Below are 7,393 nucleotides of genomic sequence, written 5' to 3' on the forward strand. Positions count from 1 at the left end.
ACACACACACCTCATGAAAAAATGGGTGTTGCCATACCAAATAGGGATTCCATACTGGAAACAGACAATTCATATCTACCCCCACCCCGCCTGCACATACACGGATTTTAACCTAGACTTCAATATTCTTGGGTTTCACCTGTACTGAAACGTCAAACAACATATGCCATGTCATTCGAAAAATCGGTCTGATCACATTTAATGCACTAGACATATTTGCCACATTTTGTCTTACATTTATGGAACTCTATGTTCTTTGCCATGCTGTCTTAAAGAGCATCCTCAAATCATGTTTAAGATTCCTTTGCCTAGGTTACTACTACAGAAAGGATTTAATGATTTACTTTTTACTCATCTTGGCAAAAGAATCCAAACTGACCAGTTTTATTTTCTAGCCATCATCAGTTATTCAATTTTTATAGGATGAATATCTCCTTATTGGATTCCTTTCTGTTGTTACAAGCTTGTTGCATCTCATCTTAAATTAATCTCCAATCCTGCAGACACATATCCACGTGCTTAACTAAGATTGTACCTATTCCCCCATGGACTTTCCTAGGACTTCTCAGGTGCTTAAAGTTAAGCGTGTACCTAAGCGTTTGCAGTATCAGGGCCTCAGACTAAGCTCTTTGGGGCAAGTACTTTTTAAACCTATGTTCATACAGCACCTAGAACAATAGCGTCCTGATCCAGACTGGGCCCTTTGAGGATTGCTGTAAAAAAAAAAAAAAGTATCTTTTTCACCAAAACATGGGGATTCTACTGGCGCTTGACAATCCCAGGTTGTACTGCTTCTCGGCTGCCTTTAGTCAGCACAACAGTCTTTCTATCCCCCTTAGCCAATGCAGATTTGTACCTAGAACACATTCTTGTAAGGGTGAAATATGGGTTTTGTTGCATTTACCGTTATGTAGTTATTCACTGTAAAGATTCTGTGGCAGATTAGATACTACATCTGCAGATTTCGATTTTACATTGTTCTTCCTTCCATTCCCCACTCCCAAAACAGAGGCTGTGAACAACGTGCAGAAATCCTGCATTTAGTCCAAGACTCCCAAGTGTCCTTTTTCCAGTGTCTTAGATTAGAAAATAGAAGATTTCTCAAACATACATGGGTTTATCTTGATCCTACAACCCTGTCGTTTCACTGAGTGAGAGATCATGTTCAGAGGTTTGGTAGCCTCACATGCAAACAGCACAAGGTTGTGTATAGATTGCCAAGGACTGTCCAAGCTTTGCATTCAGAAATACAAAGCATTACCTGTGCGCGTAGGGGCGTCAACAGCAGGGGAGCCCAATTGCTAGGCTGGATACTTTCCAAAGCAACACCACAATGAACATGCAGGGACAGTCCTATCACTGAACATTATGGATCCAGACAGTTCATGTGCAAGTGACACTGAAAAGTCATGTCTCTAGTGACAAATACAGGACACATTTAGTAGGGAAAGTCATATATTTAGGATGATTCTTAGGGAAGCAATTTAAGCCCAATAGTAGCAATGACTGCTGTTTAATAGGGATGTTAATTCTGCTTAATAGGAACAGCTTCAGCTGATTTATAGCATCATAAAAATGTCGGGCAGGAAGGGACCTTGAGAGGTCATCTAGTCCAGCCCCCTGTTCTGAGGCAGGGCCAAGTATACTTAGACCATTCCTGACAAGTGCTTGTCCAACCTGTTCTTACAATCCTCCAGTGACAGGGATTCCACAACCTCCCTTAAAAGCCTATTCCAGTGCTTAACTATTCTTATCAATAGAAAGTTTTCCCAAATATCTAACCTAAACTTCCCTTGCTGCAGATTAAGGCCATTATTTTTTGTCCTACCTTTGGTGGACACTGAACAACTGATCACCATCCTCTTTATAAACCACCTTTGACATTATTGAAGACTGATCAGGTTCTCCCTCATTTTTTCCCCCCCCCTCTCAAAACTAAACAGGCCCAGTTTGTTTATCCTTTCCTCATAAGTCAGGATTTCTAAACCTCGGATCATTTTTGTTGCTCTCCTCTGGACTCTCTCCAATTTGTCCACATCTTTCTTAAAGTGGGATACCCAAAATTGGACACTGCACTCCAGCTGAGGCCCCACCACTGCCAAGCAGCGTGGGACAACTACATCTCATATACAACAGTTCTATTAATACACCCCAGAATATTAGATTTTTATTTTTTTTTTGCATGCAACAGCATCACATTGTTGGCTCACTTCCATATAGTGATTGAGCAGAGTACTTCCCTAGCACTGGTCTCCAGGGTTAGAATTGCTCCCTCCACATCATCTCCACGTATTGGGCTTCTATGCTAGGCAACTCCTAACTACCTCTTCCATAAAGAGCAGAGTCAAACCCTTTCCCTGGGCAGACTATACCACCTCCCAGCATCAGGGGTCTAGCCATTAACAGAACAGGTTTAGCAGCATTCCAGAGGAACATATTACTATTAAAATAGCATCTTTAGTCAGTCAGGAATGCCACTTAATGAGGACTAAAAAGTCAGCCAAAAGAGCATCCCAATTAAGTGAACTCAGCAGTATCAGAAGTAGTAACCAGCATTAAAAATAGATTAGTATTGCAGACAAGATCCACAGATAAAGAACAAGAGGTACATGATTTAACATGAACAGTTACAAATAAATAAGTACTTTCCCCATCACTCACCAACCACATTCTGGAGTCAGGAATCCATACGATCTCTAGTACAGTAGTGACCCATAACAGTAACGAAACCATTACACCACTGAACCTATAAAAATGCCCAAACAAACCCTCAAATTACTCAACCCGTGCAAGTCTACCCACTTGCAAAATAACTACATTCCAAGACACAAATACAAGTAAAATCATTACTGTGCACTAATCTTACCACAGTTAGGAAAAACCCCAGCTAACAGGAACAAACCTTTACCTGCTCCACATCAAATACCACCTCTACTTCATTAGGGCAACAATTCAGTCACCTGTTGCAGCTTTATAGTAGCTATTGTCCCTGGGACAAGTTCAACAAGAATTAACTTCCTGATGGGGGAATCAACATTCTTTTCCTTCATGGGTTTGGCTATTTTAACTGATTGGGTGTGGAAGAAATCTCATTGTCCCATGAATTGCCCAAAAGAAAGTGGTAAAACTCCCTGGTAACAATAAATGCTTTGGGGTTTGTTTTCTAACTAAATTATCAATCAATCACTTCCAGGTCAGCAAGGAGCAAAGCTATAAAAGCTTCCCTATTCTGTCAGTAGAAGTACAGGTGTAGCTGTGCTTAAATGAAAGCAGAAGGTGGCTGGGAAGGGTGCCTGAAATGCAAAACTATAGCTTTATTTGCCTATAGAGGAAAATAGGGATGTTTTAGCAAAACCACAATCACTTAGAGTTTCACTGTTGTCACCATACTCAACACCAGGGCTGCTCAGAACTTCATGGTGATAGTGATTGAGAACTCAGTTCTCTGCAAACACAAGCCCCTTCCATTTGAGCTAAAGGAGAACCTCTGTCATTTATCAGCAATGTAGGCTTATGGTATACACTTGAACAATAGAGGACAATGATATTCTGCACAGAAGTTAAGTACAATAAGAATACAGAAAACATTTCTTATCTATAGCCCTTTAAGCCAAACTTGAGTATAGTTAGAGAAGCAAATTATTTTAAATTACAATATACTGGATGTGTTCTCAAACCAGGTGTCAGATTAGAAAATTGGGACAGCTACTCCAGATCTACCCATGTCTCCAGCTCTGTCCACGTCAACTGTATGTTAATACTAAAAATGATCAGTAGTGAAATAGTTAAGGATGTTTAATTTTCATCATTAGGTTTCAGGGTTAATCCAAATTGAGCTGTGCAGTGACAATTCATGCTATTGTTTGTCTTTCTGCAGGCTCAGGAAGACAGCACTGCATCCGGTCACATTTGGAAGGTTTCTTCACAATCTCAGGGCTGGAATGTTTTGTAAAACTCAAAGCTTAAATTCTGCAGAAACTGATCCCTTAGAGCAGTGTTTTTATTGTGACTGCCCTATCTGCTGTTCTTTTGAGGCTGCAGATGCTGTTCAATATCATCTGGAGAACAGAGGCGGTCCCATCTGACTGGCAAAAAGACATTAATTTGCCACTTTGGAAATGCAAAGGCAGCAAATGAGACTGTTCTAACTATTGCAGACTCTTCTGTCTGTCCTGGGGAAAGTTTTTGCTTCTACCTTATAGACCCAAACCACTGATATCTTAAGGATCAAGAGAAGACTACAACAAGCTGGCTTCACGCCCCCAGTGCAGCAAAACTTCACAGTGTGCCAGCTTATTGAGAAGGCACGAGAATCCGGTTCACATTGCATTGGTGGATCTCAAGGCTGCATTTGACTCCCTTGACAGGGAATCGCTTTGGCTGATCTTGAAACTTACGGCATCTCCGACAAGCTTTGTAGAATGCTCCATCTCTGATGATTCCTCAAGCTGTGTTCTCGTATATGGGGAAAGAATCACCTTCTTACGAATTAAGTCAGGCGTTCAGCCAGGATGAGCTGTCACCCCAGAACTCTTCAATGCCATCAGATTATGTGCTTGGCCCAACACTAAGTAAATGCATTTTAGACAGAGGCCTTAATGACAAGAACCTCTCACCATTGTCCATTTTGCTGCTGACATGCTGCTAATGGTTGAATCAGTGGATGAGCTAGTTGGAGCATTTAAAGTCCTGGAAAGCTCAGCAGCAAAAGTTGGCTTGAAAATTAATTGGGGTAAAACCAAAATTCTTCCAGTCAGTGATTTTGAACATGTTACAGGCTCTAGCATCTTAGTGGGTGACCACCCAGCAGAGAGAGTCGGGTATTTCATCTTCCTTTGCTCTGTTGTTGACAACATAGGTGGCATTGAGAAAGAAGCTGAAGTCCACCCTGCAAAAGCATCATCAGTAGTAGGGCACCTCCTCAAGAACTTCTTTTGCAATCAGGAGAGATAGGCAGAGAGATGAAGCAGAGGATATACGCTGCTTCAGTAGTCGGTAAGCTGACCTTTGGGACTGAAACATGACCACTGAGCGTCAAGACTGGAAAGAAGATGGACACCATTCAGTTGAAGCATCTCTGAATTATCAAAAACATTAAATAATATGAAGATAAGTCACATTAAGAGCTTCATTGTCTAACTAAACAGGTCCTGCTCTCTCAAACAGTTGGCCAGCACTCTTTGGCTCATGATGCATTTGGTGGCCTCTACCCTATCCTCATGACAGCATAAGAACTAACCAACCTAACCTGTCTACTCGTTCAGCATGGCCCCAATCTCAGTTGTGTTGAAAGGGTTAAGGGAAGCAGGCATAGTGGCAGAACTTTCTTTCTCAAAGAGGCTCCGGCCCGTTTTGAAGATGGCTGTGCATTCGACCTTGCTAGGAAATAGCAAACTCTGAAGTCTGCTCAGTTATTTATGGAAAAAATGTCTGCCATCTATGCTCTTTGTTTGCTTAATGATGCCTCCAGCTTGCATGTTTCCAGAGAGGATAAAAAGTGGATGACTATTCATCTGATTGGTAAGGAAATATTTTACTGAGGTACTGAAAATTGAGTCAACACCCAAGGAGGAAGAACAGATTATGATGCAATTATTAATGAACATCAAAAACAGTTTTCAAGAAAATGGGGACACTTTTGGGTCCACTTTGGGGATGATGTTAATTGTTGAATATGACCCATCAGGACCAAAACAAACATGATACAGAGAAATCTCATCTTTTGGATTTTCTATTTTAAAAACCATTGGATCCTCTTTTCTTTCTCTGTCTCTCACTGATGTTGGAAGGCACAAATTGAAAGAACACTAGATCTATCAGGGGAAATTAGCTTTTTTAGGAACAAGGGAAATCTTCTGCTAGGTCTCTTTTCCCTCCCCAGCACAATGTAAGATAGATAAACAGTGAAGTTTCGGGGAATTGCCTGGCAAAGGGGATTGCGAAGTGGGCTACAGAACCTTTCACATCTGGAACATCCCTTCAAATTTCAGCCACATTCGTAGTGACTGGTAGTTGTGGCAATCTGCTGGCTCTTTGGTGGCCTGTGTGAAATCCAGTGTTGGGTTCAATCCCTTGCTAGGCTAGGCCAAGAGCTGAATGGACCTGGAGACTAAACTCAGCTTCTCACCAGCTCCAGTTTAGGGGGGCACAGGGGAATGCTTGTGCTGTCACATGACATGCTGTCACAGCTTGTGCAATTCAACATCCAGGGCAGCCAGACTTGCATGACGCTTACAAAAAGAACCAGAAGTTGGGTTTTACTCTGTTGTTGGCTCACTATGTCCCTGCTCAGTAACCACTGCTATCCACCCATGGGAAACAAAACTAGATGTAAAAACATGTGAAGAGTTATGGAAAACACCCTGATAGCGTCCCAACAGTTGTGGTGTTGAAGGTAGGTTTGCTCAGGTTTCTGTCTTTGGGAAATGATTTTGAGCCCTTGTGGTCATTTAATGTATAAAGCATACGAAGTCTGAAAATGCTGAAGGAACAGCATGCATGAAGTGCTTCGGGATGAAACATAAGTTAGTACAACAAAGGCTACAGGACAAGTGCAACTGACAAGCTAACTTTTGTCCTCAACTGAGTACCCAGCTTTAACCGCCCCCCATGCAAGGGCTGTACTTAGCTCCACATAAGGGGTCCAACAAATCATCAGTGGAGGGCTCATAATGATGAACTGTAAAAGGGGTGAGGGGAGTTTTACTTCACGATACAAACAGGAGGCATGAAAAGTTAGGAGTTCTTGGTAAGGTTAAAAAAAAATAAAATCAGCCAGGACAGGGCTATCCAGTCCCATCTTCCCAATTCTTCTGGGAGAGTTCATGTCCCTGGGTGCTGTCTTAGCCCTTAATAGAAAGGGGAGAGGTGTTGAATGTTTAGCTACAGATCTCTATCTACAGGGCCTTTAAGTGGGTTGATATCAACCACCACCCAGATGGTTGGGCAGTCTGAATAAGAGTCACTTCCTCTTTCAGTCATTCTCTCTATACTTAATATCTATGATGTACTACTCCTGGTGGTTGACCACATCTTCCAGGAAAGACAATGTAGAGAAGGGATAAGATTTCCCAGAAGGCACCTAAATGACTTAGGAGTGTAAGTACCCTTTGAAAAAGCACCTAAGACTTAATTTCTAGTGGGGAGAAAAATGACCCCAGTTCAGGCCTTCCTTATACATCAGCACACACACGGCCTAAACTTGTTCATGTCTCCTTTTCAAATCATGTTAAAGAAAATGGGTTAGAGGGAAGAAGTGTTTAAATTCTTTAAGGCAAAGAACATTATCTGTCCACTGGTTTGTAGTTCTGCATTATGACAAAACGTGGCAGATGTGGATCAGATAAGAATAGTGATGTGTAATAGGTTTATGAATACTATATGGGACCTGCTC

This window comes from Eretmochelys imbricata, chromosome 15, assembly GCF_965152235.1.
Source record: "Eretmochelys imbricata isolate rEreImb1 chromosome 15, rEreImb1.hap1, whole genome shotgun sequence".
In the NCBI taxonomy this organism is placed as follows: Eukaryota; Metazoa; Chordata; order Testudines; family Cheloniidae; genus Eretmochelys; species Eretmochelys imbricata.